This window comes from Aptenodytes forsteri, unplaced genomic scaffold, assembly GCF_000699145.1.
Source record: "Aptenodytes forsteri isolate BGI_AS27 unplaced genomic scaffold, ASM69914v1 Scaffold467, whole genome shotgun sequence".
NCBI lineage: Eukaryota > Metazoa > Chordata > Aves > Sphenisciformes > Spheniscidae > Aptenodytes > Aptenodytes forsteri.
In genome coordinates, this window is record NW_008795298.1 from 828518 (window position 1) to 838723 (window position 10206).

The following is a 10206-nucleotide window of genomic DNA, read 5'->3' on the forward strand; positions in this document are numbered from 1 at the left end:
CATGGCTTGAATAAACAGATACTTGCAGTTCACTAGAAGACAGTACATGCCTGTCTTCATAACTTTAGAATATTGCTTTAATTTTGAGCTGAGAAAATCTTCCAAGTAGAGCTATACTTCCTTTAACTGGTATCGGAAACTTTTTTAACGTGTGGAAATACTTCGTATTGCAATCGCTGGTGTATCAGTCATAACATCTAATGATGTGGAGATTGTTGCCTTATAAAATTCACAGTTGAGTAGCTACGTGGCTCAAGGCTAAAACCTATTTTAAAATCCAGTGTTTTAGGAGGGAGAATGTTTATTAAAACATTTTGCCCATTAAAAATATATGACATAGCATCGGTCATTCCATGTGATACAGTGCCAGCCCTTTTTTAGGCAGTCCACTCGGGATGACTGCTGGAAACCTGGCAAGCCTGTTTGACAAGTCCATATCCTGATAATTTACTAGTCTGTCAAAAAAAAAAAAAAAAAGGAAAAAAAGCATTCCAGCAGCCTGAAAGAAACTCACCAGTGCCTCTCACGTAGCATGCCCAGAAACTTGCCCTCACATACAGCCATAAAAATTTAAGTCTGTCAAAAAAAAAAAAAAAAGGAAAAAAAGCATTCCAGCAGCCTGAAAGAAACTCACCAGTGCCTCTCACGTAGCATGCCCAGAAACTTGCCCTCACATACAGCCACAGTTGGTCTCTTCACGCTGACAGTCAGAGATTGACATTCAAAAAGGAGATAATTGCTTGATCTCCTCATGTCAGAAGTTACATTGAAATAATAATGAGGCTGTAGATGTCTTTTTTTTTTTTTTTGGAAACGTGTTGGAGAGAGAAACGCTGATAAATATTCTTTCAGCAATTCCACGGGTGTTTGGCATCTGCTTCCATGAGTTGATGCATGTCTTAACTTGGAGAGCAGAAAGATGAATACTATGAGGCTAAACAAAAAAATCAAAATCGCTCTCTCTTCTACCATTCACCCATCTGCATCATCTAAGGACAGCCTTTGGTACTCCACAGAAGGATCCCAGTTTTCATGGGTGAATCTCTCTCTCTCAAACAAGTGCTCCCACTGAAGTGAGGGGGATTATCAAGGGAATGACTGATCACTAATGCGAGTGACCGAGTTTACCAGCTGACCCCACCTTAGAAACAGCTAGTGTGTCTGCAATCATTATTTGAGAATATTATCCGAAAAACTCTGACATAAAGTTGAGACAGTTTGGATACAGCGAGATGGACGTGCAGCCAAAATCACCTCTTCTCCCAGGTTATTTGCTGCTCATCCTGCAACTCCCTCTCACTCCGGCTGGCAGCGGCAGGTCTCTCCATGAGCTGAGAAACACTACAGCCATTCACAGCTGCGGGCAGGCAATGTTTCGGTCGGGCTTTTCCGTACTGCAGCAGCAGAGCCAACGAGGCCAGGCAGGAGCTAAGAGGTCTCACTCCCTGATCCGCTGACACGGCTTCTGGGTACCAAAGGGCAACTCTGGGGTGTGAGAATGAGTGCAGACTGGACTACCTGAATAGAAGGAGGATGGCGGGTCCCCAGACAGATGTGGCAACCGTGTTCTGTTTGGTCTTCGCCCTGTCATGCCTGGCCAGACTTCTCACCATTGCTAGGGTTATCTGCTCTTCCTACTCGATACGCAGAAGAGAGGGCCAAGCACAGAATACACAGAACTCACTCAACAGCTGTTCAAATGGCTTTCCTGCCGCAGCAGAGGTTTCCTCGGGGAAGTTCAAGGGGGGATGCACACAAATATGTCCAGGGTACCCAAGAAAGCACAGTCGATCCAGTAGGTCTTTGGTTTTAAAAGACCCCAGCTGAGCCTTTGCTTTGGACTAACTCTTCAGCAAGAACACCACGTTTTATACTTAAAACAAAAATGTCACCATTGCTAACAACCAGAAAAATAACCCTGACCTCATTGCGCGTTCCCTTGTATGACAAAGCATGGATACCGCTATTCATACTTACACTGTACAAATGTTCCCAAAATGTCAGCTTTTCCTAATGATACTGAAGTGATTGAAAATTAAAGTGCAGTTCTGGGCAGGGAAGCGACTCTATTAAAAAGAGAGAGAGAGAGAGAGAGAGAGAGAGAGAGAGAGAGAGAGAGAGAGAGAGAGAGAGAGAGAGAGAGAGAGAGAGAGAGAGAGAGAGAGAGAGAGAGAGAGAGAGAGAGAGAGAGAGAGAGAGAGAGAGACTGTGGCCATTGCCCATAGCTGTTCCTAGCTGTCTTCCAAGTTCTATATATTAACTAAGCTTATGTACAAAAGCCATTTTTGTAACTACTGTCAGCACTGCAGAGTCAATACAGCAGCAATAGAGCAAGCTGTTCTGCCTCATGCCTCATCAACATTTCTCACACTCTGTATCAAAGCACAAACATTAGCAAATTCAGCTGCCCTTCAAACTTCCAGCTCCAGTCAGGAAGAAGCATCTGTGGCTGTTCAACTCCTTGCAAGGCTGCCGAAAAAAATCCTAGATTGCCAGAAATACCCATAATAGCTAGGCCCGATTGTTCTCCATGACACATGGCCACAGGACAATCAAGAGAACTGTTGAGCTCTGCTCACTTCCTATCACCCCACAACATCCACGCTGCACTCCAATTACCACTCAAAATCCCTCCCTAGCAGCACAGAGCAGCGGGTTAGCCGTAAGCTTTCATAACTCACTCATACCATTCAGCATGTCTAAAAGATGCTAGAAGGGCAAGAGGCACGCTTCAGGTATTCGTAAGATCGCTTCCTAGTAACACAGCAGAAGCTGACAAAATAGTAGCTCTAGAGACATGCCTGTTGCGGAGTAAAAAGCTTTCAATCCACCAGTCACTCTGAAGGCATCCATCAGTTTTGCAGACTGTAGGAAAACAGGAAACAGAATAAAGATGGGCTTTGGGCAAGTAACAGAACTCTAACTCCTTATGGCTTAATGCCTACAGCACGAATAGGGAGTTAAATCACTGCTTCATTTTACCCAAGTACGGCATCGCAAGAAGAGACTGTATTATCTTTATTCCAAGGTTCCAGAAAAAGGAGCAGAAGCATAACAGAATTCTCAAGGTTGGTCAAATTCAAGTGCTCAGCAGCCGCTTTTGGGATACGCTGATGAGTCTTGTATGACTGACAAGATACGGTACGAAGCACGGTTTGTGAACCAAAGGTAATGGCAAGGAAGATGCAACTGGATAACAACAAAGAAAATTTCTAACAAATGCTTCTAAGATTGTGAAACGATCTTGTACAGATCTTGCCTAAGGTTTGATAACTAAAAAAAACCTCAATACATCAGCTTAAATATGTGGAAATAACTGATGAAACGGTCAAATAATTTGATGAGAAAAGGGGAAAATTAGGCAGGAAAGCACACAACCAACCCCCTTCCCTCTCTCCTCCGCAGACAATTTTTAGTCCAAGTAATTGCCAAAAAGAAGCATTCTAGGGCTCCCAGCCTCACATAGAGATGGGACTGGAGCATCTACTAGCATAAAAAGTCGACAAACAAAAGACATGACAAAACAATATATTAAAAGCAATTGTAGGATTTTGCTAGTTATTCTGTACTTCATTCTTCACTGACTTCCCAGCGCTTCCTAATACATTCTCTCCTCCACACATCTTTGCACTTAAAGGTCTCGATGTCTTCAAGAAGCTAGACAGACAACGAGGATGAGAGGGGGAAGATGAACTGTAGATCTTCGGAAGATCACGGGATTCCAATTTTAGTAATCAAGATAACCGAGGAAAACCTAAAATCTCTTAAGACAAACTAACTAGCAAGGGAAAAAAAAAAACCCAACCCTGGCAGAGAGGCAACAATATCCACAGTGCAGTCAGCAAAACAAGACAATCGTTTCCTCCCCGTTTCCCAGATTTTTCCATCCCAAAGCATTTTTGGAGGCAAGGCAAATCTTTATTTTGATATCTCCAATTCTCAGACTATACCACTGCTACTTAGCGGAGATTTTGGCATTTAGCAACATAGTCAGGAAAAAAAAAAAAAAAAAATCATGATTTGCATGCGCTCATCTTGGCAGATGAAGAAAAAAAAAGACAAAAGTAAGTGCAGTGAGATGATCCCAAAAGCCAAGTACCCAGGTCCTGTTTGGGATTAAAGCGGCACTTCACAGATCAAATTTAAGAGCACATGAGAAGTTTGGAAGGGATTTTCAAAAAGGTCAAATCAATTTAGGCATACAAATCCTCATCAGAACCAAATGAGAACGTGTGTGTCCTGTCACATTTACGACGACATTCAAATACCTACGGAGGTCAGTCAGCAACAGTATGGATTTACAACAAAAGTGTTGGAAAGGGCACCTAATCCCCCTGACACCGAGAAATCATTCCGAGTGTCCGCACAGCTCAAAACATGCTTAAACATCACTGAAAAAACAGCCTCTCTTTACTCTCATGCTCTATGGAGAAGCTACTCAAGAAATTACGATCGTGTAAAACACAACGGTAGGACTACTTTAGAGAAAGGCTATTTTGACTTTTAATAGTGTCTTAGAAACATGATCCCCTTTTGGGAAATTTGCTGTCACTTTGACCAGGCAAGGGGAGACTCAGACCTTCACAGGAATGCTCTGGTTCTGACTTTAGCAAAGTCAGAAACCCACACGGTTGTCCAAGAGTGAAATCACCGTATCAACCAAAGCTGTCCACAATTCCTGGAGTTTCACCCTCATTATAAATAAATCAGCTAAACTCACCCCAACTAGAGAAGCAAAACCTCTGTGGTCAAAATAGTTTGTCTCAAAATGCCTTCTGTCGTGGCATGAATTCCAGCTGTGATAAAATTTTATGGGCAAGCTGGAGTTAGAGACCTTTAAATATGAAAAAAACCACCAAACCTAAAATACAGGACTCCACAGAACGGAGGTCATTTTTTTCCCTACCAATTTCACTGGGAGCAGGTTGTTGTGCTAGGAAACACCATCCCACATGGTTAAGCAGCTTTCCAAACAGCTTCTTTCTTTCCATGAAAATCCCCTAATTTCTCAAAAAAATTCCTGTATTGTCCCCTCACCACTTTCACCTTCAGAACCTATCCAGAAAAAAGCCATTTGTGAATTAATTCCAGTTCTTTAGGTTCAGGACTCCATTATGCTGCACAATTGTTCATGGGCATCTGCTTAATACAGAGGGAAAAGATGCTGCTAAATTGAAAAAAAAAAAATAGTAGGCTGGGCAGAAGAGGTGCCTTCTTCCATTGTGCGCACAGTGCATTTTTGCTGACTATAAGCTCTCGCACGGCAGGAAAAAGCCCAAATGCCATCCTTGCTCTTGCTATTGGCAGCTGTTCTCTTATCACCAAAGAGAATTTATCGCACCGCTGACAGATGCTGAGATTCAGAAGCCGGAGCTGAAAGCCAAAGGGATTGAATCAGAAAACAAAAACGGAAAAAAAAAAAAAAAAAAAGGAAGGAAGAGCCCTACCAAAACAAGTCACTTCACTGCACACATCACACATGCATCTCTCCATGGGGAGAGGAAAGAGAGCCTGAACCCCCCAGGCAGATGTCAGGCATTCTGTTTTGGGCACTCCTGGAAGCTGCTCAGGCTTTATACTGAGGAGCGCGCTACAGGAAACCACGGAGAACTTGACCACAAAAATCCTAGCAGGGACAGCGCGAGAAAGAACGCTGTATCTTCAGGGAAGAGGGCCTTGAAATCAAGTTTTCTTAGTATTAAGGTCACTCTAATTGTCAAACACAGGGTGCTTGCGTTCCTAATGCTCTCTCATGAAGCGAGTGTGTGGATTGGGGGTGTCCCGGGATTTCTTTTCTTCCCCCCCCCCCCCCCCCCCCCCCACTCCCTTCTTCCGTGCAACTCTACCACATATCAACATCCAGTAGTTAATTTCATAGACGCTTTGGCTACTTCCAAGAAAGGATGAGACAGGATCTACCTGTTTTACATGACAAGGGGCTTTAAATATCTCTACCTCCTGATGTAGCTGTCAGTAAATATGTATTCTATACATGGCCGTTTGCAAGCTTTCTTTGCACATTGATACAGAACCACAAGAGCTTTATGCACATGAATAAATACATGGTCTCTGCGGTCATAAACCAGTGCCTATATTTTATTCACAGACTTTGCATTGAAACATACTCCTGGACACAGTATTCTGAAATACACCTCCTTCTTCCCATCCCCAGGGAAAACGCAACTGTTTTTATACACAGGCAAAGAAAAACAGAGCTATACACAGCTTACAGCTGTAAGCACGATGCAAAGGAAGACATGCGATACCTTCGACCAATATTGCCAAATATATTTTCTCAACCAAGGTCAGACTGATGACAGATTTCATTCCTGGGCACTAAAATGCCTTTTCTGGAAAACCGGGAGCAAGCCGAATTCTCCCATGGCAGGAGATTCCAACAGGGGGGAAAGGAGTCCCAGGGCACCTCCCATTTCTTTGCTTGCAACAAACACACGAAAAGCCAGAACCCCACGAACATAAGTCAGGAGGAGGCGTTTTGCCCGGCACTTCAGAAGAAGAGGATCAAACACCGAGCCACAGCTACTTCAGGAATACTGGCACTGACCTGATGGGCACTGCTACAGGTCTGCAAGAAACGGCACTGCCGGGGTGAGAACCCAATGCACAGTATCGGTTCTTCGTTAATTAGAAAGTCGATGAAGAGGCACCTCCTGGAGCCGGCGAGGATACCCGGCTCCTCGGCGGCAGGACGCTGGGCGGATAGCACAGTGCCAGACTGACACCTGGAGGGAGAGCCAAGCATGAGCTCGGGGACAAGATGCTCGCACGGGAGAGGCATGCCCCTGCCTTTGGGAAGTCACCTACCCCCACGAACTGCCTCGGATCCTCTTATCACCCACCTGCTGCAACGAGTCTTCTCTTCTCCAGCTGGAGCAGTTCTGGGATGGGCCTGCTAGAAATAGGGAAAATTGGGGGGGTGGGGGAGAGAAATTCAATGCCTCAACAATCACCACCAAGAATATCTTCACCCTCTCCGTTTCAAAATTGAACAATTTTTTTTTTTGCTCACATTTTGTCATGCGCATTTGAGATATTTTGCTTGGATAATTCTTCTTCCAAGTCATTTGCCCCCTGTTGCTCCCTGAAAAAAACACAGCAAAATAGAGCAGGGCATAAAAAGATCCTGTCGGTACTACAGAGCCGATACCACGTAGTACAAATAAACTGGCTGTTCTTTCCTAGGTTTTCCTCAAATAGCAGGCTAAACAGTGGTTACGGGGTTATACTTCATGCGCCTAAGTAGGACATTGTACAGATACACTGCTGGACAATAAAAGAATGGAACTCAGCAGGGCACAGTTAGGGTTAACAAGAAACAGTTTAGCTCATTTGTGATCTCCTCAGCCATCCCTTTGAGAGCCTTCCCTACCTTGGTCTGCACAGGTGACTCTAGTTTCAGCAGAAAAGTATGGAACCTCTCAGGCACATTCATCTTTACCCCCAATTAAGCTTATCTGCCAGTAAAATTAGGGATACAGTATAGGAATTAGGGCAAGATACTTACTTACCCAAGAAGGTCAATTTAGGTCAAAGCTATCTTGCACAGATGGCTAATTTCAATCACTTACGCATACAACACAATTGTTCAATAAGCTCAAAATAAAAAGTGTAAGTAATTAATTTAAAGCTGCCCTAATTGTTTCTCAATTTTCCCTATTAATTTAACCTATAACACTTCCCCATCAAAGCTTCAAAGCTTTAACTTAAGAGCCAATTAAAGCTTCTTTTATAAAAAAAAGTCCTGTCAGCTCTGATTCCTTCTGACTGAACTCTTTGAAGCACTTGGGATTTCATTTAAATTGCACAGGGCTTAGAAACAAAGTGTTTTTTCCAGGTATAATGTTCTCAGTGAGCTAATGATTCAATGGACTATTAAGACTAATTAAGGTTTTAACTTGGTAGCAACTTTCTAAGCAGTATTTGGCTTGACCAAAGTGAGTCACCACTCGAGCGAACAATGAATCTCCTCATTTGTCAGGGGAAGCTGGCAGGAATGCGGCTTCCTGAGCTCACTTTCACCACGGCAGCAAGAGGCTCCTTGGGACAGTCGGAGTTCACTCACCTGAATTAACGTGGCAGCTGTATTCTTATGCCTTTAAATGCATGTATCTGCATAAACGTATATTATCTCCCTCATTCTCCAAGTGAGCATTGCAAAGAGAAAAGCCAGTGGGACACCTGTCAGGAAAAAAGATTGCCACTATGTAGATACCATTCTTGTTAGTTTGGTCCCGCTAGTTTGGTTCAGAGATTTTAGCTTCCAAATGCAGTAGGTTGACCAAAACAGGACAGTTTCCTATTTTTAGCACATCTGATAGGGGTCAGCTAGAAGTTGAACTGTTCTTCCACCACAGAACAGAAACATCGACAGCCTACGAATTATTTCCCTTTTGAGCAAGCTACCAGATAACACCTTTGCGGCCTCCTAAGATTCTGTTTCCCCCAAGCTCTGGTATCTGAATTCTCAGTCCTCCTGCGACCCTGTTACACGTGAGACTGGCCTAGCCATCTCCCGAGGATGGGCCAACTTAGCTCTTCTCAGCACCGCACCACGCCGCAAGGTGTTTTATTACACCTTGCTTCCCTGCGTACCTAATGCGACTTTGCTGTCTGCAGAAGGGATTTCCTGTGCTCCATCCTAAATATAGCCAGCGGTATGACCTGGGTCTCTCCCCTCCTGTCTCAAGGTCTACGGATCTTCTTTCAGAATGCATTTTCTCTGTGTATCTTTCCTAAGTTATTATTATTAATTTCATTAATAGCAAGCTCGGGTGGTGGGAAAAAACAGAAACAAAGAAGCCATACGGAAAGGAAGACAGAAATTAAGTAAAATAGGAATGAACCATTCAGAGACATGCTTCAGATACATCCCGGAAAGGTGAGAACACAAGTAAGTTTCTTAAAGCTAAGCCTGCTGAATTATTACTATGAACAGGATTCCTCTGGGTAACTGTCCAAAGTCCTGTGTCGGCACACGCAGGAGAAAAACGTACCCAGCATGCAGAAGAGCGGAGAGGGAGGGAGAAGGCATGAGGAACAGTCCGCAGGTCTGTAGAGGCAGGAGGAATACAGTTTTCAGAGCACTGACATTAAGATATCTCAGTGACTGATTCATGAGTAGAAATATTCCAGAGCTGCTGTTGACCAAAACCAACTTAATTTGGGTAACCAAATGGTGTAACGTGGAAGCTTGGGGGTGATGTAGCACAGTTGGTTATGTTGCAATGTCTAGGATTTGAACACCTGGTCTTCACTGTCATTCTTGATTTCAAACGCCCATCACCTTGCTTCTTTTACTTGACAATACAAATCTCTCTGCCACGGCTAAATCTTTCATACTTGTCACACCATCTTGGAGAAATGCTCTCATATTTTGTTTAATGAGACAAAAGACCTTGAAAGAATTCTGCATGGCACGTTACTGGAGGGGAGGGGCAGCTGAAGGAGGATTACCATTCAGCACACTTATTTTCAACTTTGAAAACGAGAGCACAGTGATACCTAGTGAATGACTTCTTTCTCCCCCCCCCTTTTTTTTTTTTTAAATTCAGGAAAAAAAAATTTAAAAGCAAGTGGCAAACAACCCACAACTTATCTTATTTAGGTAAAGCAAATCCTTTGGAAGAGTCTTCTTCACCACTAAGATTATTTTTTTTGGTACTTCAAAGAGTACACAGGAAAAAAAAAAAGAAAATGCTAATAATAATTACTGCAGTGAACCAGAGATTGCTCTTGCAAGCTGCAAGTACGATTCCCTCAAGCAACGACAACCCTCCGCACTTCTCAACTTCACAAGTCTGTTTCCCGCCTCTATTTTAGAAAGGTTTGCATCGTTCGGGTCTACCTGAAAGTAACAGCTGGTTCTCCCAAAGAAGGATCTTTCTCCGAAAGTTTCTCAGAGCTGGGCACCATTTCCTTTTAGACAAGGTTCTCTGCCACGACGGTAACGCAACATTTTACCGCGGATCTCAGGTTACCAGAGCGGTAACGGGGGAAGCAGTTATACCCTCACCGATGGCTGCCAAGCAGGGCTGCATTTTGCACCAATTCCACCCGGTTTGGGGCACTTACGGACATCACACGACACACACACACACACACACCCCCCGCGGCAGCCTTTCACCCCAAGTTAAAATCTCCACTTTTTGAGACCGGCTTCCTTCGAGAGGCTTCCAGAAAAAACCC

The 10206-nt window shown here is 43.7% G+C and overlaps 1 protein-coding gene across 1 annotated transcript in view; it reads left to right on the forward strand.

Annotated features, from left to right (window-relative positions):
- The window catches only part of PAQR3 (progestin and adipoQ receptor family member 3), a 40827-nt gene that overhangs the window by 22272 nt on the left and 8349 nt on the right, over positions 1 to 10206 (forward strand). The gene's annotated exons all lie outside the window — the stretch shown is intronic.